Source organism: Mobula birostris, chromosome 24, assembly GCF_030028105.1.
Source record: "Mobula birostris isolate sMobBir1 chromosome 24, sMobBir1.hap1, whole genome shotgun sequence".
In the NCBI taxonomy this organism is placed as follows: domain Eukaryota; kingdom Metazoa; phylum Chordata; class Chondrichthyes; order Myliobatiformes; family Myliobatidae; genus Mobula; species Mobula birostris.
The window spans coordinates 51,327,427-51,353,653 of NC_092393.1; positions in this window are offsets into that span (position 1 = coordinate 51,327,427).

Consider the following 26,227-nt stretch of genomic DNA (forward strand, 5'->3'; position numbering starts at 1 on the left):
ATCTTTACTGTCTAGATGTTTCAGTGTGGAGTGAAGAGCCAGTGAGGTCCATCTGCTGTGGACCTGTTGCTCCAGTAGGAAAATGAGTGCAGATCCAAGACACTGCTTCTCAGGCAGGAGTTGTGCTTCACCATCAACCTCTCAAAATACTTCATCACTGTTACATTCATCTATTCTCATTGTGTTGGCAGTTTATGCCAATGTTGCTTCCTTTAATCAGTCTTAGGATATAGGCAACATTTAGATAATGCTCTCTGCCCATTCATAGTTGCTTTAAGGAAGTTTTTATGCAATTGACAGGTGGTTGGTATATCTGAATGGTTTGGTGATCAACTCTGAGGTTCTACAAAAGAGCCTTAATTTACATTTTTTTTCAATACATTCATTTCCTGTTGGGCTCAAGCTAGGTAACTAATATGATTACCAATTTAAAGAGCTATATACTCAGGGGCCACTTTATTAGATACACCTGTAGACCTGTTTGTTAATGCAAATGTCTAATCGACCAATCGTGGCAGCAATCAATCCATAAGCGTATGCAGACGTGGTTAAGTTGTTCCGATCAAACATCAGAATAGGGACAAAATGTGATCTAAAGTGACCATCGAATGATTGTTGGTGTCAGACGGAGTGGTTTGAGTATCCCAGAAAGTGCTGATCTCCTGGGATTTCCGTGCACAGCGGTCTCTGGAGCTTACAGAGAATGGTGAGGAAAAACAAACCATCCAGTGAGTGGCAGTTCTGTGGGAGCCAATGCCTTGTTACTGAGAGAGGTCAGGGGAGAATGGCCAGACTGGTTGAAGGTGACAGTAACTCAACCATGTGTGACAACAGTTGTGTGCAGAGGAGCATATCTGAATGCTCATCACAATGAACCTTGAATAGGCTACAGCAATGGAAGACTGTACCAGGTTTCTAAGGTGTCCACAGAGCGTACATCTAAAGCTGTGATGCCTTGAAGCTTCTGCAAAGCACAATCTTTTAAGTTATTTCTTCATAGCTCAAAGTGACCTTTGCAGACCAAGCAATAGGCTTGGTGATACAAGGAATAGGAGTTGACAGGGTTAATTGAATGTGCTGTGAATGCATGCATCGTAGTTGGCAATGCGAATCCACCAATTGCCACAAACAAGAACAACATCAACAAGAGCAGGAGGAACTCATCTGATCCCTTGGGCATTTTATTACAGTGCTTATATCATGCCGCGTAGGGGGCTTTTCTCAGTAAAAGATGCCCACTGTGTCGATTTATCAGAACGTGGAAAATGTGGTACCAACTTGGCCAGGAATCTTGAAGTATAATATGGTAAGTGGTTGGTAAAGACACATCACCTTCAAAATATTGCACTGGCTATGCTGATAAAAGCATAAGACATAGGAGCAGATTTAGGCCATTCAGCCCATTGATTCTGCTCCATCATTCTATTAAGCCTGATTTCCTGCCTTTCCCTGTAACCTTTAACCCTTTTACTAATCAAGAACATATCAACCTCCACTTTAAATATACCCAATGGCTTGGCCTCCACAGCCATCTGTGGCAATGAATTCCACAGATTCACCATCCTCTGGCTGAAGAAATTCCTCCTCATCTCTGTTCTAAAGGACCATCCTTGAGGCTGTGCCCTCTGGTCCAAGACTCCACCAATGTAGGAAACATCCTCTCCATGTCCACTATCCAGCCCTTTCAATATTCAATAGGTTTCAATGAGATTCCACCCCTATCTCTTTCCCCACCCCCCACCCACCATTCTACTAAACTCCAGTGAGTACATGCCCAGAACCATCAAATGCTCCTCATACATTAACCCTTTCATTCTCAGGATAATTGATGTTGTCTGTGCCAATTAAAAACTAAGAAATTTAGTGTATTAATTCATTCATTATGTGCCTCAGAGGGCAGTGGAGGCCAATTCTCTGGATGCTTTCAAGAAAGAGTTAGATAGAGCTCTTAAAGAAGGCAGGAGTTAGATAGAGCTCTTAAAGAAGGCAGGAACAGGGTACTGATTGTGGATGATCAGCCATGGTCACAGTGAATGGTGGTGCTGGCTTGAAGGGCCGAATGGCCTACTCCAGCACCTATTGTCTGTTGTGCCATGCCATATGGTGTGGGTGATCATGGTCTTGACCATGATTGTTCTTGGCAAATTTTTCTACAGAAGTGATTTGGCATTGCCTTCCTTTGGGCAGTGTCTTTACAAGACAGGTGACCCTAGCCATTGTCAATACTCTTCAGAGATTGTCTGTCTGGCGTCAGTTGTTGCATCACTAGGACCTGTGATATTCACTGGCTGCTCATACGACCATCCACCATCTGCTCCCATGGCTTCACATGACCCTGATCAGGTTGGGGGTCTAATCAGGTGCTAAACCTTGCTCAAGGGTGACCTGCAGGCTAGCACCTTACACCTCCTTTGGTAGAGACATATCTCCACCCCACCAGATCAATGGTAATGCAATTGCCTCTGGACAATTGGATTGGAAATAGGACCTTTCAGTTGTCCATGTATAAATTGTATCTTACTGTTGCACGTAATGCTAAATCTATCATCATTCTGTGATTCAAATTCAATCTGTTCTATTGTTCCTTTTACTGAAAAGAATCTGGTTGCTCTCATTTACAATGAAACTATCCCATTATTCAATAGTTTCTGCAGTTATGGCCATGTATTAAATTTCCACAAAATATATTGACATCCCCAATCAGAAAACTCAGGAGACATTATTGGCCCGTGGGCCAGCCAGTGTTACATTATCTGGTGGAATGTATTAATTAAACATTCACTTCTCTTAATAAGAACATGATTGAGTTAGAACCCCAGCTTTTTCATAGTTTTTCACATTTACTGTTTCAAATTTACTAAATCACTGTTCGTGATTTTTATAAATGACCTGGATGAGGAAGTGAAGGGATGAGTTAGTAAATTTGCTGATGACACAGAGGTTGGAGGTGTTGTGGATAGTGTGGAGGGCTGTCAGAGGTTACAACGGGACATTGATGGGATGCAAAACTAGGCTGAGAAGTGGCAGATGGAGTTCAACCCAGATCAGTGTGAGGTGGTTCATTTTGGTAGGTCAAATATGATGACAGAATATAGTATTAATAGTAAGACTTTTGGCAGTGTGGAGGATCAGAGGGATCTTGGGGTCCGAGTCCATAGGACACTCAAGGCTGCTGTGCAGGTTGACTCTGTGGTTAAGAAAGCATATGGTGCATTGGCTTTCATCAATTGTGGGATTGAATTTAGGAGCCGAGAGGTAATGTTGCAGCTATATAAGACCCTGGTCAGACTCCACTTGGAATACAGTGCTCAGTTCTGGTCGCCTCACGATAGGAAGGATGTGGAAACCATAGAAAGGGTGCGGAGGAGATTTACAAGGATGTTGCCCGGATTGGGGAGCACGCCTTGCAAGAATAGGTTGAGTGAACTCGGCCTTTTCTCCTTGGAGTGGAGGATGAGAGGTGACCTGATAGAGGTGTATAAGATGATGAGAGGCATTGATCGTGTGGATAGTCAGAGGCTTTTTCCCAGGGCTGAAGTGGTTAGCACAAGAGGACACAGTTTTAAGGTGCTTGGAAGCAGGTACAGAGATGTCAGGGGTAAGTTATTTTACGCAGAGTGGCAAGTGTGAGGAATGGGCTGCTGGCGACAGTGGACGAGGTGGATACAAGAGGGTCTTTTAAGAGACTCCTGGACAGGTATATGGAGCCCAGAAAAATAGAGGACTATAGGTAACCCTAGGTAATTTCTCAGGTAAGGACATGTTCGGCACAGCTTTGTGGGCTGAAGGGCCTGTATTGTGCTGTAGGTTTTCTATGTTTCTAACCACAGGTGGGATGGTGAAGTCTAACAAACTGGGTCCAGAGGATATAACTGATATCAACTTAAATATGAATAAGGAAATTCACAGTTGTCTTTACATCCCCAGGACGCTGAAGAAATGTGGCAAGTCCCCTTTGACCCTTATCAACTTTTATTGATTCACCTTTTAAAGTATGCTATCTGGATGCATCGTGGCCTGGTATGGCAGCTGCTGTGCCTGAGACTGCAAGAAACCGCACAGAGTTGTGGACACAGCTCAGCTCATCACAGAAACCTAATGCCCCTCCATGGGGTCGGTCTATACTTATCACTGTCTCAGCCTAGGTAATCCAAAACCTCTCCCAACCCAGAGAATCTCTCTTACACACACCCCCCACTCCATTGAGAAGATCCTGAAAACACATACCACCAGGGTCAAGGGGAGCTTCTATCCCACTGTTATAAGCCTACTGAATGGCCTTCTAGTATAATAAGATAGACTCTTGGCCTCACAATCTATCTTGTTATGGCCTTGAATCTTATTGCCTGCCCGCACTGCACTTTCTCTGTATCTGAAACACTTTATTCTGCATTCTTGTTATTGTTTTCCCATGTACGATCTTGATGTACTGTTGTAATGAGACGATCTGTATGGGTGGCATGCAAAAACAGCCTTGCTACGTGCGACAATAATAAACCAACTTCCCAGCTAATGAGCTGCAAACGTTTCTTCCTGTTACGGAGACCTTTCTTGATGATGATGTGTTAAGGGAGAGAAAAAAAACTTCTTTATCATGGGCCATTTTTCCCCATGAAGTGCTCAATACGTATTGGATAGAGGAAAATGTTGAACCACAAGATGGAAGAGAAACCAGGATTGACCTCAGCCAAGTAGTCGGTCAATGCTCAAGAGGAGAAACCTGGTGCCTGTATCCACTTTCTGTTGTGGATCAATGCCTTCAGTAGAGTACAATGGATTGAAGAACAATAGGAAAACACAAAGTTAACAACCAACGTTCCACACAATGCCAAGGATTTAAAGTTGTCTCTTCCATATATTCAGGAAAAAATGGCCCATGGAAAAACAAAACACGAGGAATTCTGCAGATGCTGGAAATTCAAGCAACACACACCAAGTTGCTGGTGAATGCAGCAGGCCAGGCAGCATCTCTAGGAAGAGGTACAGTCGACGTTTCGGGCCGAGACCCTTTGTCAGGACTAACTGAAGGAAGAGCTAGTAAGAGATTTGGTTTCTTACTAGATCTTACTCACTCTTCCTTCAGTTAGTCCTGACGAAGAGTCTCGGCCCGAAACGTCGACTGTACCTCTTCCTAGAGATGCTGCCTGGCCTGCTGCGTTCACCAGCAACTTTGATGTGTGTTTCATGGAAAAACAAGTTGTTTTTCCCTCCCTTAACACATCATCATTGAGAAATTGGAGGATATCTTGCCAATCCTGCGATGGATGGTGAACAAAGAAGAAGAGGGGGTAGTCTGAGAGCTGAGAGGTAATGTTCTTCTCCTTAAGGCCATCATGCCTACTGGGGTTTAGGCCACCGACAGCAACTTGCCAGAGGACTCTGTCCTGGGCCAGTTTTTTCAAGTCCAGGTGTCACCCTGTGTTGAGGTCTTTGGAGCTTTGGTCTTTGGTGTTTCTAGAGCTCTGGGTTTTATGGAATGGAGTTGCTAGCCCCATGCCCCATGCCTGATCCTCCTCCTCCTTTCACAGCTGGGCTTGAGACCGTCCATGGCAAAGTAGCAAGGTAATGTTGCAGCCCTATTTAAAAAACCCTGGTTAGATAACACTTGGAATTTGGCGCTCAGTTCTGGTCACTGGAAGGCTTTAGAACAGGGTGCAGAGGAGATTTAGCAAGATGCTGCCTGGATTAGAGAAAACGTCTTATGAGGATGAGTTGAGTGAGCTCGGGCTTTTCTCTTTGAAGTGAAGGACGATGAGAGGTAACTTGATAAAGGTGTACAAGATGATAGGAGAAGTGGACGACCAGAGACTTCCTCCAAGGGCGGAAATGACTAATACAAGGGGGCATAATTTTAAGGTGATTAGAGGAAGGTACTGGGGGGGATGTCAGATGTAGGTTAGAGTGGTAGGTGCGTTGCTGGGAGTGGTGATAGAGATATATCTCTATATCTCTATATCTCTATACAGGGAGGAGAAGATGGCGGCGGGACGCAGCGCGCGCGGCCACTCCACTGAATGATATCTGTAATCTGTCAAGTAGGGTGCCGTGCACAATCCTGATTTGATGGAGACAGACGTGAGAGCACGGAGGAACATCTGGAGAAACTTCTGAAATGCCTGCTTCGCTGCTGCTGCTACTGTGTGGTCCAGAATCTCCGGAGGAGAAGGCCCCAAATCCTCGGCTTTGCTTGTTGCTTGGTGGCCGGGGCGGGGTCAAAGTGCTCAACAGAGGATGGCGCTGTGTGTCGGAGGGCTGGTCGGAGGCTCGAAGTTTTTGGACGGACTCAGGGTCGGCTGCGGTTGGGAGCTTCCAATGCATCGGCAAGTTTGCAGCGCTTGGAAGCTCATGGCAGGGGGCGTTTCTCTCTTCTATCGTCTGCGTGAGATAATGGGGCTATCGGGGCTTGAGACGTTTTTTACCGTGCCCATGGTCTGCTCTTTATCAAATTACGGTATTGCTTTGCACTGTTTTAACTGTATGTTATATGTTATAACTATATGTTATAATTATGTGGTTTTGTCAGTTTTAATCCTGTGTTTCTGTGATATCTCTCTGGAGGAACGTTGTATCATTTTTTAATGCATGTATTTCTAAATGACAATAAATGAGGACTGAGTATCCTCATAATCTAATCCAATCTAATCTAATATTTTAGGGACATTTAAGAGTCGTTTAGGCAACTGGATGAAAGAAAAATGCTGGGCTATGTGGAAAGGGGAAAAATTAGATTGATCTTGGAGTAGCTAAAAGGTCGGCACAACATCTCGGAGGGACTGTAGGGCCTGTACTGTGCCGCTCTGTACTGTATTCTATGATATGGGTGATAGTCAGGCAGGACAGCGTGTTGTCAGTCGACCAGCGGGGGTTGCTGAACGACGTAGATCTAAAATATGGGGAGCAAGAACTGATTCTTCAGGTCACCAAAGGTTAGAGTGACAAGAGAAGCCAAGGACAGGAGATTGCCTGTCCTGGATGGATGGTGGGGACTCTTGCAGATAACTTTTGCTGCCTTGACTCAGTGCTCAATGTGGACAGATCAGTGCAACCAGGTCGCTTAGAAACATTGGCTGCAGCAGACCCTTGCAATGCAGGACAACTGGAGGATATAGTTGAGCACTTTGTCAGCCATACCAGTCAGCTACTCTTATCTCTCCTCCACCAGATAGCCAAATTGAGTGAAGGAGAAACTGGCTAGTAGTTGGGATAATAGGGATCTGAGTCACAGTCAGGAACCTAAGGCAGGAACATTCACACCACAGGGCGAAACTGAGAAACAAAAGACACCTTGTTCAGTTGATGTGTTTATCAAAAGAAGGTTAGGTAGGGTGAGTGTTAGCAAGCTGTTTAACTTGGGTTAGGCAGTATTGATGTCTCAGCCTTGGATATGCCTGTAAACATGACTCAATGGGGCAGTTTAGCTTCCAATGCTAATACATCCAATACTGGAACTATCCTTCAAAGACTCTTTGAAAGCAGATGTGATATCTAGTTTAACATGGTGCTGGTGAAGCCTAGTGACTACCTTTTGGCAACAAACAAAAAAAACAATACAAATAAATGCTTTATTATTAACACTTTTTCTGGTAAAAATCAATGGTAAATGATCACCGCAGACAATGGAGAGGTGAGGCTGAATCGAGGGTCGAAGCGTGTGGGTATGAGGCAAAGGTGAGGTCGAGGCATATTCGAGTTAAAGTTGGGGTGAACGGAGCAGAGCAAAGTCGTAATGGAGGAGAGGCAGATACGAGGCCCTTCCACCTAAACCAAGAGCAAGGTTTGATCAATCGAAGCGTCAGGCTGATTTGGAAAGGTCAAGTACAGGCCAAGACATGGCGACAGGGCCTATGCAACAGGGCCCAGGTCCTAGAGCGAGGAACGACATGATGCTTGGACGATTTAAACACTGGGCCAGATGGATTGAAAAGGCAGGGTGTCGGGACCAGAGGCGAGGGACGGGCCGATTTTGCTTGCTGCTCCACTACGTTTACTCGGATCTACACTGAACTGAGGCTGAGGCTGAGGCTGAGGCTGAGGCCTAGTCCAGCTGCTCCAGATGTTGTGTCTGTGGACTGACTTTCGGTCTGAATGCTATTTGTTTACTTTCATTGATTGCACAATTTGCTTTGTTTTGTTTTTCTCTCTGTACATTGGGTGTTTGATGGACAAGCAACACACATCAAAGTTGCTGGTGAACGCAGCAGGCCAGGCAGCATCTCTAGGAAGAGGTACAGTTGACGTTTCAGGCCGAGACCCTTCGTCAGGACTAACTGAAAGAAGAGCTAGTAAGAGATTTGAAAGTGGGAGGGAGAGGGGGAGATCCAAAATGATAGGAGAAGACAGGAGGAGGAGGGATGGAGCCAAGAGCTGGACAGGTGATTGGCAAAAGGGATATGAGAGGATCATAGGACGGAAGGCCTAGGAAGAAAGAAAGGGGGAAGGGGAAGCCCAAAGGATGGGCAATAACGGATGGGGTACGAGGGGGAGGGGGGGCATTAACGGAAGTTAGAGAAGTCAATGTTCATTCCATCAGGTTGGAGGCTACACAGACAGAATATAAGGTGTTGTTCCTCCAACCTGAGTGTGGCTTCATCTTGACAGTAGAGGAGGCCGTGGATAGACATGTCAGAATGGGAATGGGATGTGGAATTAAAACGCGTGGCCACTGGGAGATCCTGCTTTCTCTGGCGGACAGAGCGTAGGTGTTCAGCGAAACGATCTCCCAGTCTGCGTCGGGTCTCGCCAATATATAGAAGGCTGCATCGGGAGCATCGACTGTACCTCTCCCTAGAGATGCTGCCAGGCCTGCTGTGTTCACCAGCAACTTTTATGTGTGCTGCTTGAAATTCCAGCATCTGCAGATTTCCTCGTGTTTGTGGGTGTTTGATGGTCTTTTTTTAATGGGTTCTTTAATGTTTCATTGTTTTGTGGCTGCCTGTCAGTAAACAAATCTCAAAGTGGTATAATGTATACATACTTCGGTAATAAATGTTTTTGAGCTTTGGACTTTGAATGGGGTGCCCCAATAAAACATTAGTTTTTTTTATTTGTATAATATATAAGATCAATAAGCCCAAGAGACGAGGACAATGGATTTCTGTGTTGTTCACTGATGCCCTCCAAGATGAACAGGAATAAAAGAATCATGAGTTTATGCATTGAAATCCCACTCCAGGGACTTGAGCACAAAATACAGACGGACACGGTACGGGATTGAGGGAGTGCTGCCTATCAGAAGTGCAGTCTTTCTCCTGAAGGGTTAAACCAAGACTCTCCTTACTGTTTTGTTTGGAAGTAAATATCCCGCGGTGTTTTAATTTTCATAAAGAGCTTGGAAATTCTGAAGAATCGTGGTGCGGGAAATCAGAACTAATCCGAATGGTAAGTTTTGGTGGACTTGAGGATAGCGAGGAAGATTGTCAAAAGATACAGCAGAATATAGATCAGTTAGAAATTTGGATGGAGAAGCAGCAAAGAGACTTTAACTTGGCAAGGGGAGAGGTACATTTGGGAGGTCAAGTGCAAGGGGAATGTTTACTGTAAATGACAGGACCTATAGCAGCACCATGTACAGAGGGATCTTGCATGCATGTCCATCGCTCCCTCAAAGCTGCAACACAAGATGATGGGGTGGTAAAGAAGGCTTGTGGTTTGATTGCCTTCATCGGTCAGGGGGCTTTGAAGGTGAAAGATGGAAAATCGTGTTGCAGCTGTATAAAGCTGTAGTTAGCAACACACATCAAAGTTGCTGGTGAACGCAGCAGGCCAGGCAGCATCTCTAGGAAGAGGTACAGTCGACGTTTCAGGCCGAGACCCTTCGTCAGGACTAACTGAAGGAAGAGTGAGTAAGGGATTTGAAAGTTGGAGGGGGAGGGGGAGATCCAAAATGATAGGAGAAGACAGGAGGGGGAGGGATGGAGCCAAAAGCTGGACAGGTGATAGGCAAAAGGGGATACGAGAGGATCATGGGACAGGAGGTCCGGGAAGACAGACAAGGGGGGGGGGACCCAGAGGATGGGCAAGGGGTATATTCAGAGGGACAGAGGGAGAAAAAGGAGAGTGAGAGAAAGAATGTGTGTATAAAAATAAGTAACAGATGGGGTACGAGGGGGAGGTGGGGCATTAGCGGAAGTTAGAGAAGTCGATGTTCATGCCAACAGGTTGGAGGCTACCCAGACGGAATATAAGGTGTTGTTCCTCCAACCTGAGTGTGGCTTCATCTTTACAGTAGAGGAGGCCGTGGATAGACATGTCAGAATGGGAATGGGATGTGGAATTAAAATGTGTGGCCACTGGGAGATCCTGCTTTCTCTGACAGACAGAGCATAGGTGTTCAGCAAAGCGGTCTCCCAGTCTGCGTCGGGTCTCGCCAATATATAAAAGGCCACATCGGGAGCACCGGACGCAGTATATCACCCCAGTCGACTCACAGGTGAAGTGTTGCCTCACCTGGAAGGACTGTTTGGGGCCCTGAATGGTGGTAAGGAAGGAAGTGTAAGGGCATGTGTAGCACTTGTTCCGCTTACACGGATAAGTGCCAGGAGGGAGATCAGTGGGGAGGGATGGGGGGAGACGAATGGACAAGGGAGTTGCGTAAGGAGTGATCCCTGCGGAATGCAGAGAGAGGCGGGGAGGGAAAGATGTGCTTAGTGGTGGGATCCCGTTGGAGGTGGCGGAAGTTACGGAGAATAATATGTTGGACCCGGAGGCTGGTGGGGTGGTAGGTGAGGACCAGGGGAACCCTATTCCTAGTGGGGTGGCGGGAGGATGGAGTGAGAGCAGAGGTACGTGAAATGGGGGAGATGCGTTTAAGAGCAGAGTTGATAGTGGAGGAAGGGAAGCCCCTTTCTTTAATAAAGGAAGACATCTCCCTCATCCTGAGAGCAGATGCGGCGGAGACGGAGGAATTGCGAGAAGGGGATGACGTTTTTGCAAGAGACAGGGTGAGAAGAGGAATAGTCCAGATAGCTGTGAGAGTCAGTAGGCTTATAGTAGACATCAGTGGATAAGCTGTCTCCAGAGACAGAGACAGAAAGATCTAGAAAGGGGAGGGAGGTGTCGGAAATGGACCAGGTAAACTTGAGGGCAGGGTGAAAGTTGGAGGCAAAGTTAATAAAGTGAACGAGCTCTGCATGCTTGCAGGAAGCAGCGCCAATGCAGTCGTCAATGTAGCGAAGGAAAAGTGGGGGACAGATACCAGAATAAGCACGGAACATAGATTGTTCCACAAACCCAACAAAAAGGCAGGCATAGCTAGGACCCATACAGGTGCCCATAGCTACACCTTTAGTTTGGAGGAAGTGGGAGGAGCCAAAGGAGAAATTATTAAGAGTAAGGACTAATTCCGCTAGACGGAGCAGAGTGGTGGTAGAGGGGAACTGATTAGGTCTGGAATCCAAAAAGAAGCATAGAGCTTTGAGACCTTCCTGATGGGGGATGGAAGTATATAAGGACTGGACATCCATGGTGAAAATAAAGCGGTGGGGGCCAGGGAACTTAAAATCATCGAAAAGTTTAAGAGCGTGAGAAGTGTCACGAACATAGGTAGGAAGGGATTGAACAAGGGGGGATAAAACCGTGTCGAGGTATGCAGAAACGAGTTCGGTGAGGCAGGAGCAAGCTGAGACAATAGGTCGGCCAGGACAGGCAGGTTTGTGGATCTTGGGTAGGAGGTAGAAACGGGAAGTGCGAGGTGTGGGAACTATAAGGTTGGTAGCAGTGGATGGGAGATCCCCTGAGCGGATAAAGTCGGTGATGGTGTGGGAGACAATGGCCTGGTGCTCCTTAGTGGGGTCACGATCGAGGGGTAAATAAGAGGAGGTATCCGTGAGCACGATCGAGGGGTAAATAAGAGGAGGTATCCGCGAGTAAATGAAAATGCTTTGGGATTCAGATTCCTCAGTAAATGGAGAATGAAGCTCGAACCCACGACCCTGAGATTAAGAGTCTCGTGCTCTACTGACTGAGCTAGCCGGGCAGTGACCCAAATGAAAATGCTTTGGGATTCAGACTTTCACCCTGCCCTCAAGTTTACCTGGTCCATTTCCGACACCTCCCTCCCCTTTCCAGATCTTTCTGTCTCTGTCTCTGGAGACAGCTTATCCACTGATGTCTACTATAAGCCTACTGACTCTCACAGCTATCTGGACTATTCTTCTTCTCACCCTGTCTCTTGCAAAAACGCCATCCCCTTCTCGCAATTCCTCCGTCTCCGCCGCATCTGCTCTCAGGATGAGGCTTTTCATTCTAGGACGAGGGAGATGTCTTCCTTTTTTAAAGAAAGGGGTTCCCTTCCTCCACTATCAATTCTGCTCTTAAACGCATCTCCCCCATTTCACGTACATCTGCTCTCACTCCATCTTCCCGTCACCCCACTAGGAATAGGGTTCCTCTGGTCCTCACCTACCACCCCACCAGCCTCCGGGTCCAACATATTATTTTCCGTAACTTCCGCCACCTCCAATGGGATCCCACCACTAAGCACATCTTTCCCTCCCCCCCTCTCTCTCTGCATTCCGCAGGGATCGCTTCCTACGCAACTCCCTTGTCCATTCGTCCCCCCCATCCCTCCCCACTGATCTCCCTCCTGGCACTTATCCGTGTAAGCGGAACAAGTGCTACACATGCCCTTACACTTCCTTCCTTACCACCATTCAGGGCCCCAAACAGTCCTTCCAGGTGAGGCAACACTTCACCTGTGAGTCGGCTGGGGTGATATACTGCGTCCGGTGCTCCCGATGTGGCCTTTTATATATTGGCGAGACCCGACGCAGACTGGGAGACCGCTTTGCTGAACACCTACGCTCTGTCCGTCAGAGAAAGCAGGATCTCCCAGTGGCCACACATTTTAATTCCACATCCCATTCCCATTCTGACATGTCTATCCACGGCCTCCTCTACTGTAAAGATGAAGCCACACTCAGGTTGGAGGAACAACACCTTATATTCCGTCTGGGTAGCCTCCAACCTGTTGGCATGAACATCGACTTCTCTAACTTCCGCTAATGCCCCACCTCCCCCTCGTACCCCATCTGTTACTTATTTTTATACACACATTCTTTCTCTCACTCTCCTTTTTCTCCCTCTGTCCCTCTGAATATACCCCTTGCCCATCCTCTGGGTCCCCCCCCTTGTCTGTCTTCCCGGACCTCCTGTCCCATGATCCTCTCGTATCCCTTTTGCCAATCACCTGTCCAGCTCTTGGCTCCATCCCTCCCCCTCCTGTCTTCTCCTATCATTTCGGATCTCCCCCTCCCCCTCCAACTTTCAAATCCCTTACTCACTCTTCCTTCAGTTAGTCCTGACGAAGGGTCTTGGCCTGAAACGTCGACTGTACCTCTTCCTAGAGATGCTGCCTGGCCTGCTGCGTTCACCAGCAACTTTGATGTGTGTTGCTTGAATTTCCAGCATCTGCAGAATTCCTGTTGTTTGCGTTTTTAAAGCTGTAGTTAGGTTACATTTGGAACATTGAGTGCAGTACTGCTTGCTACACTGCTGAAGGAATGAGGAGGCTTTGGAGAAGGTACAGAAGAGGCCCACCAGCACGTTGTCTGGACGGGAAGGTACCAACTATGAGAAAAGTTGTACAAACTTGTATTGTTTTCAGATGCAGGGGAAACCAGATAGAAATATATAAAATTACGCAAGACATAGATATGGCAGGCAAAAGTCAGATACTAGAGAACTTAGATTTAAAATGAGAGAGGGAATGCTTAAAAGAAGTTTGTGAAGCAAGTTTTCTTTTACATGGAGAATGGTAAGTTGCTGGAATGCACTGCCAGGGGAAGCAGTGGAAGTTGAAATAACGGCATCCAGACAGCCACATGAACAGGCAGGGACTCGAGAGATTAGCTTTAGCTTTACTTGTCACAGGTACATCAGAACAATCAGTGAAATGTGTAGTTTGTGTCAACGACCAACACCCAGTCTGAATATGTACTGAGGGCAGTCTGTAAGTGTCACCATGCTTCCAGTGCCAACACAGCCTAACATATTAACCCTTACTAATCTGTTGGGTGACGGGGTGGAGATGCGTCTTTTCTAAAGGAGGTGCAGGGTGCTCCTTCCCTCCGCTTGCCTGCAGATCACCCTTGGGCAAGGTGTAGCACCTGCTTAGCACAACACCACCCCCCCCCCCCCCCACCAATCAGGGTCACGTGAAGCCACAGGGGCAGGTGGTGGATGGTCGTACGAGCAGCCGGTGCATATCACAAGTCCTGGTTATGCGACCACTGACACCAGGCAGACAATGTCTGAGGAGTATTGACAATGGCTGGGGTCACCTGTTTTGTAAAGACACTGCCCAGAAGAAGGCAATGGCAAACCTCTTCCGTAGAAAACAATTATCAAGAACAATCATGGTCAAGACCATGTTCGCCCACATCATCTGACATGGCAGATGATGATGATGACAAACCTGTACATGTCTGGAATGTGAGAGGGAAGTAGAACAACTGGAGGAAACCCACGTGGTTGTGGGGAGAACATATAAACTCCTTACAGACAGCAGCTGAATCGAACCCGGGTCACTGGCGCCATAGAGCCTTGCACTAACCGTTAAGCTGCCGTGGTCTATGTGCAGACAGATGAGATAGGCTGAGGTTGGCATTGTGGTCGTTGCATACTTGGTGGGCTGTAGGGCTCTATGTTCTGTGTTTAAAAAACAAGTACCGGAAATACTCAGAAACTCTAGCAACATCTGTGGAGAGAGGAACACGCTTCACTCTTTGAGTCAATGACCTTTCATTGGGGAGTTTATCTCGCAAAATAAGATTGCTATTATCCTGTTGCTGTCTGTGAAAACTTGCTCTGCGCAAGCAACAGCTGTGTTTGTCTCGGTTCTACTATCACTTCAGAAACACTGTAAATTATTTGAGATGTAGATTTGAAATGTTGACTTTGTGCCTGAGCTGCTGAATATTTTGAGCATTTTAGTGTCTTCGTTTCATATCACCAATATCCACAGTGCTTTACAAGAGAATCTCAGCCTATTATTTCACTACACACTTTCTGCCTCGTACTTGCTTCCTGTTACATTTAGTTAATAACTTTTTTCCTTTCATCTCGTTACCATTTAAATGTGGCTTTGCTAATCCCATACTTCTCCCATCTCCTTACAGCTGGGAAGAAGGGCATTCAGCCCATTGACTTAATGCAAACTCTCAGGGCAATCCTACCAATGCACTGTCCCCACCTAGACTTTAAGATGTAGGAGCAGAATTAAGCCATTTGGCCTGTTGGATCATCTGCTCAACCATTTGATAACAACTGATTTATTATCCCTCTCAAATACATTCTCCTGTCTCATTATTTTGTATTTGGAGAACAGGCCTTTCAATCCAAAGAGCCGTACAGCCCAGCATCCTCCTGTTTTATTTAACCCCAGCCTAATCACAAGACGACGTCCAGTGACCAATTAACCTACTAATTGATACGTCTTTGGACTGTGCAAGGACATCGGGGTATCTGGAGGAAACCTACACGTTAAAAAGGAAGAACATACAAACTTCTTTCCAGAGGGTGCCAGAATTGAAATCCGATAACCGACATCACTAGCTGTAATTGCATTGCACTATCCTACCATGGTGCCCCGTGGTACCATACCATCCTCTCTCTGTAACTGGTGAAACTCCTAGTAATCAAGAACCTGTCAACCTCTGCTTTAGTTATACTCAATGATTTGGCCTCCACAATCATCTATGGCAATGAATTCCTCTTTCAATCTTTTTTATTGATTTAAAAGAATAAGGATATATACAAACCATAAGGATATATACATATTTCAATAATAGTATGAACAAAGAAAGGAATATACACTGTCAAAATCATATATTGTATTAAGCTAATATAAAGAGAGAAAAGAACCACTTCTCCTCTTAACAGTTCATCGAAAAAAAAGGCTCAAGATTTCCTGTTATTGAGGGAAAAAAAACACACGAAACTAACCTAAAACAAAAAAAAAGGGGGACTGGGCAGTCCATTTTGAGGATACAGTTTTTTAAAAAAAAGGGAAAATCCTTCTGATCAAATCTAAAACCGCGGAGAAAAAAAATTAACTGGAAAAGTAATCGTCATGCGTTGAGCGGAAGCAGGAAATGTTTCCTACTTCCGTTGGAATAATCCCAAAGATTGCTGTAAGTGAATTAGGTTGTATGTCCAGACCTATGACTTTTGATAATGTTCTAAAAACATCTCTCCAAAAATTATTTAACTTTATGCAGGACCAAAACATATGAGTTAAAGTGGCCACCTCAGTGTTGAATCTAGCGCAAGTAAGATTTATATTAGAAAAAATATGTGCTAGTTTATCTTTTGGCATATGCGCCCTATGCACTACCTTGAATCAAGGAGTGACGGGCACAAGTAGATGAATTATTAACTAAATGACATTTTATTCCATTGATTATCTGAAAATGACTCTTGAAGTTCCAATTCCCAAGCACGTTTAACAGTATCATTAGACATCATTTGTAAATTCAATAGCCGTTTATATATGATGGCTTTCAATCCTTTTCGGAATGGTTCAAGCTGAAAGATGACATGTGGCAATGAATTCCACAGGTTCACCACCTTCTGGTGAAAGTAATTCCTCCTTATCCATGTCCTAAAGAGATATCAGTGTATCCTGAACGTGCCTTCTGGCCCTAGACCCTCCAACAACAGGAAACATCACCTCATCGTCCACTCTTATCTTTCCTTTCAGCCCACCCCCTCTTTGCATCCTGTTAACTGCCCCCAGTTCTCCACCCACCTGCCCACAGTAACTTAAGATCAAGGGCGCTATGGTAACATTGCGGCTAGTGTGACGCTATTACAGCTCGGAGCATTCCAGAATTCAGAGTTCAATTCTGGCGCCATTGGTAAGCAGTTTGCTCGTCCTCCCCATGAGCCATGTGGGTTTCCTCCAGGAGCTTTGGTTTCTTTCCCCCCCCCCCGCAGCCCAAAGCCATACCAGTTAGTAGCATAATTGGTCTTTGTAAATTGTCCTGTGATTAGGTTAGTCTTAACTAGGTGGGTTGCTGGGCAGTGTGGCCCATTAGACTGGGAGGGTCTGATCCCCAAATAAATAAAATTAGCATTTTCTTGGGATGTGTGGGAAGACCAGAGGAGCTGGGCCGTGAAGAGGTCATGCACACGCCACACGGGCTGCCCTGGCTGTTGGGATTGAACCAGGAGCCCTGGCCCTGTGCGGTTGTACTGCTTATGGTAGTCACCCCACCATAACATTTGAAACATCAGTTTTGTACCTGAGCTACTGAATATTTTGAACATTCTACAATCTTTATTTACCTACACAGTTTTTAACAAGAAGATCACAACCAGTCTACAATAAATCAGAGTCTGCTCTTGCAGTAAACGCCTCCTGCCTCACACTTTATTTCCTGTTATATTTTATTAATAACTCTTCGACTGTACTGATTAAAGTGGCTGCCAGTCACCATGGTCCGCGCCCCAAGAGTTTCGATGGTCTCTGAACATAAATAGGCCCTCACTTCTGAGGGTCGAGAAGGGATAATGGAGTTCTGGTAATGCGGAGAGGGCTCTCCGGAACTGAAGTCTCGGGCTGAATTATGAGAGGTCTTTGATGTTTCAGCAAGTGGATTCATTTATCACAGCTTCGTCCTTCAAGGAGATTTGTTGCTTGTCAGGGACTGGATGCCAGAGCTCTGATAAGAGAATTCCTTTCTGAACACCTCAGTCAGATTAAAGAAAACTTGAATTATTAATGACAAGTTGGAATATATTTTGGCAAAACATAATTTCTTTTATCAATACTTAAACCCAACTCACCCTGGTACTTGACAGAGCTAATATATAACTTCAAGATTCATCAGTCTTTCAGTGCAGATAGTTTTTGTGATTGAACTATGTTTCAGCTGACTCTGACGTTGTCAGTAATAACCTGTGTGCATGGTGTATGATACACGAGAGCAACGTGCGAGCACAGCGCACTAGTGAAAGCCTGCGGGCACGGTACACTAGACACAGCCTCCGAGGCACGGTGAACCTGTAATGACCTATCAGCACAGTCAGGGAACATGGTACAGCCCGAGTAACCTGCGGATGCGGTACACCGGCTACCTCCTGTGGACATGGTACAGCAGTTCTCCTGAGAGTGCATTCCCTGAGTTAGACGCGTCTCCAAGAGGACCACAGCCTTGTTGTGGTTTGGAGGCTTGCGTGCCTCAATAACCCGGAGAGCTATGCTGGCTGGAGTCAGGGCTTCATGCTTTGGCTCTTGGTAGGGTCACCCATGCCAAACAGGTCAAGGGTGGGGGAGGCCAGACTAAGAGTGGTCCGCCGGCCCTCCAGGTTGTCCAGCTCAGGGCTAACAACGCTGACTGGTAAAAACAAAGTTGCTACGGAAACAGCAATGAAGAATCCTTCTACATCTGAGTGCGATGGTATTCCTGAGTCTCCACCCGGGATGTGCGTGACTGACAGTTGTGAAGAGCTACTGACCTGATGAAGGAAATCTTGAACACCACCAGCGACGGGGGACCTTCATTGCTGCCCCAAATTCCAGCGGAGTGCGGGGCAGCAGAGAGTTAGACATGATGCCAAATGAAGAAACAAGTTTGGCTGGCGTGATTTTGAGACTTATGCCTACTTTACAGTTTTTATCCTGATGTAACCCTAATTAACTTAGGGGAATCTTCTTTTACTCATAGAGGCCCATTGTATCCGCACTTCGGCTAAGTTAGCCAGTTTGCTCCGCCTGTTTGCAGTAAACTCCCTTCCTTGCGCCCAACTTCCACCCACACCATCTCACTGGCTGATCTTGCTATCACCCCGAACCCAGTCGTGAACGCCTCAGCCTTAAGGAGGAGACGCGCAGCTCAATTTCACCAGGATGTTAGTTGGTTGTCTCTCGGGGTCCGAGGGGTGGCGGCGTTGTTTTTTTTAACGAGGCCGAGTTGCGAGGTCAACATCAACCCGGAACGGATGGAGAGTGCGCTTGGGGGCGGTCTGTCACTGGATCGAACTTGGGAACCTCCATTCTCGAGCCCGGTGCTGATCTCACTGCGCCACCAGCCAACCTTTTGCACAATGTAACCAGTGTGTGGAAGATATTAAAGTGGAAAAGCCTGGCACAGAGGCGATCCCACTGTCTCGGCCTCAGAAGTCAGGATCCAGTGGCACGAAGTATCGTTACGTCTGGCAACTTCCTTGGCTGCACTGGATGGCCGCGTCTTCTTAAGTGCTCTGCTGCGCCCTGTGCACTCCACAATGCGCTGCTGCAACGCCTTCTCAGCCGTTGAACCCCCGGGGTTTCTTCTGCCTGATCCCCCGAGGCAGTCTTCGCATGCTGGGATGAGCAAATTCCTATCTCACCGAGGGTTTCAGACCCGTCCGCTACCCCCACCTAGCCGGCCTGTCGAAGCCGTTGCCCGGGGTGTGGCCACCGTCACATGCTAACATCTACGAGGAGCCACAGGTGAGAGCTGGGCGTTGGTGGGGACCAGTAGATGACAAGCCACTCCAAGGAGTGCGACAAGACCACCCAGCTAGAGGTGCTACCCCTCCCATGCGCCCCATCCACCCCTCACCAGGATGACGCTGGAGTAAAAGGGTTAAATTATGGGGCCCTGATGCATAACCTTTGCTTGCACTCTCGTGGGGTCTGAAGGTCAAGCACTGATTATTCGCTCTGTTTAAAATGAGTGGATTGTGTAAATAGAGAAAATTCATTTCCTCTAGATTGGAGCAATCCAGCTGAAAAGGCGACACATCGTTTCTTATTTCTTCTTGTATTTCTCCTTGCTTACAGAATGTTCAGATCGATATTGTCACACTTGGTACAAAATGGTGCAAATGATACATTTGGGATTAATTCTCTGCACACAGCAGGTCCACACTCTCCCTCTCAGCGGTCCCAGCGTGGCGGAGTTAAGCAAATTTTATTACTTTGGTGTGATGGGGCACAGAGAAATGAACACCAGTGCCTAGCAACACTGCTTCGTATCAAAAGCAGGGCTGGCGAGAGCAATACTGTAATATGTAAAGCATCTGGCAAGTGTACACTCAGTGGCTAATTCTATTAGTTACACCTGTACACCTGCGTGTTAAGTTAATGCAAATATTTAAGCACCAACTCAGTGCATAAAACCATGCAGACATGGTCAAGAGGTTCAGTTGTTGTTCAGACCAAGCATCAGAATGGGGGAAGAAACGTGGGTGAAGTGACTTTGACCGCAGAATGATTGTTGGTGCCAGACAGGGTGGTTCTCTGATGGTGGTGTCTGAAAAGAGGATGCTGTCCAAGTTGCATGCCATCTTGGACAATATCTCCCATCCACTACATAATGTACTGGTTGGGCACAGGAGTACATTCAGCCAGAGACTCATTCCACCGAGATGCAACACTGAGCATCATAGGAAGTCATTCCTGCCTGTGGCCATCAAACTTTACAACTCCTCCCTTGGAGGGTCAGACACCCTGAGCCAATAGGCTAGTCCTGGACTTATTTCCTGGCATAATTTACATATTACTATTTAATTATTTATGGTTTTATTACTAGTTAATTATTTATGGTGCAAATGTAACGAAAACCGATTTCCCCCCAAATCAATAAAGTGTGACTATGACTATGACTATGAGTATCTCAGAAAATGCTGATCTGAGGTCTTCACACTCAACAGTCTCTAACATTCACAAAAAAAGGGGCAAAAAACAAAAAAAAACAACCAGTGAGCGGCAGTTCTGTGGGTGAAAACACCTTGTTAATGGGAGAGGTCAGAGCAGAATGGATAGACTGGTTCAGACTGACAGGAAGGCGACAGTAACTCATATAGCCACATGTTACAACAGAAGAGCATCTCTGAACGCACAACAAGTTGAACTTTGAAGTGGATAGGCTACAGCAGCAGAAGACTATGGACGTACACTCAGACGTCACTCTATTAGGTACAGAAGGTATCAAATAAATTAGCCACTGAGTGTTCATGTGCTCTCTTAACAAGAAGTATGTCAGTAATGTTTGTCCTCCCACTACCCCCCGCCCTACCAGATTCATTTGCTCCCTTTAGGGGATCTTGCAACTTCTCATTCCACAAAATGACACACTCTCACACAAAGGTCTCGCTGTTTCCAGGCTAAGCTTTTAGATTATGAGAACACTCAGTTCTCTTTTATTGTCATTTAGAAATGCATGCATGCATTAAGAAATGAGACAGTGTTCCTCCAGAGTGATATCACAGAAAACAGGACAGACCAAAGACTAACACTGACAGAACCACATAATTATAACATATAGTTACAGCAGTGCAAAGCAATACCATAATTTGATAAAGAACAGACCATGGGCACGGTAAAAAAAAGTCTCAAGTCCCGATTGACTCCCAAGTCCCCGATAGCAGGAGGCAAAAGGGAGAAACTCCCTGCCATAAACCTCCAGGCACCGACAACTGCTGATGCCTTGGAAGCAACCGACCACAGCCGACACTGAGTCCGTCCATCCGAAAACTTCAAGCCTCCGACCAGCCCCTCCAAAACAGCCTCCCAAGCGCCATCCTCTGCCGAGCGCCTTCGACCTCGCCCCGGCCGCCGAAACAAGCAAAGCCGAGGATTCAGGGCCTTCTGCTCCGGAGATTCCGGTTACCACACAGTAGCAGCAGCAGCGAAGCGAGCATTTCAGAAGTTTCTCCAGATGTTCCTCCGTACTCTCATGTCTGCCTCCATCAAATCAGAATTGTGCATGGTCCCCTACTTGACAGATTACAGATATCATTCACCGGCGAGGCCGCGCGCACTGCATCGCGCCGCCATCTTCTCCTCCTTCTTCTAATGCAGGTCCATGTGCCCGGATTTATGAATGCACTGGGGCTCAAGCTCATTATTCCATAACCAGCATCTGACCATTGAGACAGGTCACACCCAAGAGATGCGAACTGGCCCTCAGAAATGTCCCTGCTTCCCTGTCAGAAGGGACATTTTTCACATGAGGAGTTAAACCAAGGTTCCTTGCAACTTCTCCCAGACAGAAAAATTCCACAGAGCTATTTTGAAGGAAGGCAGGAGAGTTATCTGCAGCAATAAACTACATGTCTGGAAATCTATTTGAGTAAGCACTTAGTCTTCTGCCTTCAAAATGCATCCTGTTGACTTTTGACAGAATGAGTTGAAGCATAAGACAAATGTGACCATATGGTGCATTTAGCATCCCTCACTGGCAGTAATCTCTAAACAAGAACCCAAGAGATTCTGCAGATGCTGGAAATCCAAAGCAAGACAAGCAAAAGGCTGGAGGAGCCCAGCAGGTCAGGGAATAAGCATTCGTTGTTTTGGGCCGAGACCCTTCAACAGGACTGGAAAGGAAGGGGGAGGAAGCCAGAATAGGAAGGTGGGTGGAGGGGAAGGATGGGCAGGCGAGGGATGCTTAAGTGAGAGGCTGGGAGGTGATGCGTAGAAGAAGCAGTGGGCTGAAGAAGAAGGAATCAGGTAGGAGAAGAGAGTGGACCTTGGGAGAAAGAAAAGGAGGGGGGACACCTGAGGGAGGTGTTAGGCAGGTGAGGAAAAGAGAGAGGGTGATAGGGGTGTCAGAATGGGGAATGGGAAGAAAGAGAAGAGGGAGGGAGTTTACCAGAAGTTAGATAAATCGATGTTCATTAGGTTGAAGGCTACCCAGGCGGAATATGAGGTGATGCTCCTTCAACCTGAGAGTCACCTCAATCATGGCAGTGGAGGGGGCCATGGCCTGACATGTCGGAATGGGAATGAGGAATGGAACTAAAATGGCTTACCACTGGGAAATCCTAATTTCCTCCAGCATTATTGTATGTCTAAACAAGAGCACTTGCCATAAACAAAGAAGGCCATTCAGCTCATCAGATCCATGATGAAGTTTACACTCAGAATGAGCCTTCTTTGGTCCTGTCTCCCAGTGTGGCCTCCTGTATATTGGTGAGACCCGACATAGAATGGGAGACTGCTTTGCCGAGCACCTAGGCTCCATCCACCAGATCTCCCAGTGGCCACCCATTTTAATTCCGTTTCCCATTCCCATTCCGATATGCAAACAACAGGAATTCTGCAGATGCTGGAAATTCTAGCAACACACTTCAAAGTTGCTGGTGAATGCAGCAGGCCAGGCAGCATCTCTAGGAAGAGGTACATTCGACGTTTCAGACCGAGTTCCTACTAACTCTTCCTTCAGTTAGTCCTGACGAAGGGTCTCGGCCTGAAACGTCGACTGTACCTCTTCCTAAAGATGCTGCCTGGCCTGCTGCGTTCACCAGCAACTTTGATGTGTGTTGCTCCCATTCCGATATGTCCATCCATGGACTCCTCCACTGTCATGATGAAGCCACACTCAGCTTGGAGGAACAACACCTTATATTCTGTCTGGGTAGCCTCCAACCTGATGTCATGAACATTGATTTCTTGAACTTTCGGTAATGTCCCCCACCCTCTCCTTCACCATTCCCCATTCCCTTTCCCCTCTCTCACTTTATCTCCTTGCCTGCCCATTTGCCTCCCCCTGGTGCTCCTCCCCCTTTTCTTTCTTCCATGGCCTTCTGTCCTCATCTATCAGACTCCCCCTTCTCCTGCCCTGTATCTCTTTCACCAATCAACTTCCCCTCTTTTTACTTCATCCCTTCCCCTTCATGTTTCACTTATCACCTTGTGTTTCTCTCTCCCCAACCCCACCGTTTAAATCTACTCCTCAACTTTTTATCTACAGTCCTACTGTAGGGTCTCGGCCTGAAGTGTGGACTGTACACTTTTCCATAGATGCTGCCTGGCCTGCTGAGTTCCTCCAGCATTTTGTGTGTGGGGCAAGAAGATGGGTGGGTTGTGAAGAAGTTGTTCCAGAAAACACCATCGAAGAGACAAAGAACAAAAATAAACAGGAAGAAAAAGGCAAGACAGCAAACAGACACCAGCAGCCCCTCTGAAGTAAAGACGGGAAACTGACGACACAGGCAGGGACAGCCCAGAGGCCATTGGCCCTCGGTTCCAGGAGACTGGGAGGAGCACGGCATCCAATACACAGCATCTCCAAGGAAACTGGGGCCACTGGCCCCCAGCTCCTGGAGACTGGGAGCAGCAAATGAGCTGTCAACCTCCCCAGCTCTGGGAGCCTGCGCAGCAGCCCGGCTCAGGGAGATGTGGGGCGAAAACTGACAAGAACAAAATGTTCAGAATCTGAATCAGAATCAAGTTTAATATCACCGGCTTATGTCATGCAATTTGTTAACTTTGCAGCAGCAGTACAATGCAATACATGATAATACAGAAAAGAAAAACTGTGTGAATTACACTAAGTATATATAGTATAGAAATAGAATCAAAGTCTAGAAATAGAATCTGTTGCAATCATGTAGAAATGAAGTTTAACTCTCTAAAGGATGCTTTGGTAGAATCAGCAAAGTCAGTGATTCCTGAACAAGAAAAAAGTACAAAGAATAAATGGATGACAGGTAACATCAAAAATCTAATGGAAGAAAGGAGACTGAAGAAAGTAAATTCTATGGCATATAAGTCCTTAGATAAAAAAGTTAAAAGTTTATGTCAAAAAGCCAAAGAAGAATGGTTAAACCAGGAACGTAAGCAACTAGAAAGAATCCCTATTACTGATCCAAAAAGGTTACATCAACAAATCAAGAATATCGCTGGTAAAAAGCTCCTCTGTTATTCAGGTGGATGTTTGAAAGCAAAGGACAGTACCGTTATCATGGAAAAAGATGAGATTATGAACAGATGGACTGAGTATGTTCAGGAATTGTTTGAAGACGATCGAGGTGAAAAACAAGAAATTAAGAACATTGAAGGTCTAAGTATTTTAAAATCTGAAGTTCGTAATGCAATAAGTAAAATGAAGAAAGGAAAGGCAGCAGGTTCTGATGAATTAATAACAGAACAAATTATCGCCATTGATGATTCTGGAATTGAAAACTTACTGATTTAATTAATGACATTTATGAGACTGGAATAATACCAGAAGAGATGAAAAAATCATTATTTATCACTCTTCCTAAGAAACATGGAGCAATAAGATGTGAATTACATAGGACCATATGTTTAATGAGTCATATCACTAAGATACTTCTAAGAATTTTGATGACAAGAGCTAAAAGTAAGATACAGGCTGAAATAGGCAAAGAACAATGTGGTTTTGTGAAAGACAAAGGTACAAGAAACACAATATTGATGTTAAGGATACTATCAGAACGAGCTATTCAAGTACAAAAAGATTTGTTTGTTTGTTTTATCGACTACACAAAGGCATTTGATAAAGTGAAGCACAATAAGTTATTTGAAATATTACAGGAAACTCTAGATCTAGATTTGAAAGACCTCTGCCTAATCAGAAATCTGTACTGGGAACAAAATGCCACTGTAAGAATAGATGGAGAAGTGAATCAGTTTACAAAAATCAAGAGAGGCATTAGACAAAGGTGTGTTGTCTCCCCTGATTTGTTTAATGTGTACATTGAAACAATATTACAAAATTTAAGAGACATCTTGGGAATCAAAGTTGGCGGTGAAAACATCAATAATTTCAGATATGCAGATGACACTGTGTTAATTGCAAGTACGGAGGAAGAACTACAAAACTTAATTGATATAATTGTTGAAGAATGTGCAAAAATGGATCTTTCTATCAATTGCAAAAAGACAGAATGTATGGTGATATCCAAAAAGAAGGAGAATCCTATCTGCAGGCTGAGAATAAATGGGGAAGTACAGAACTTTTGCTACTTAGGAAGTTGGGTGACATCAGATGGCAGGTGTGACATGGACATCAAAAGAAGAATAGGGATGGCAAAAGACACCTTTACGAGAATGAAGAGTATACTGACCAATACTAAACTAGGCATGACAACCCACCTCAGAGTACTGAAATGTTACATTTATCCAATTATGTTATATGGATCAGAATGTTGGACAATATCTAGTAACATGAGGAAACAAATTGAAGCAGCAGAGATGTGGTTTTTGAGGAGGATGCAAAGAATATTATGGACGAAACGAATATGTAACGAGGATGTCATGAACAGAGCAAACACAAAAAGAGAAATAATGTATGAGATCATGAAAAGGCAACGTAACTTCATTGGACGTGATTAGGAAAGAGGAGTTAGAATGCACGGTAATTATGGGAAAGATTGACAGGAAGAAAGCAAGAGGAAGACAAAGGCAAATAATGATGGAGACAGCAGCCAAAGAACTGGAAATGAATACCAATGAATTGATCCGCTTGACCCGAAACAGGAGTGTGTGGGC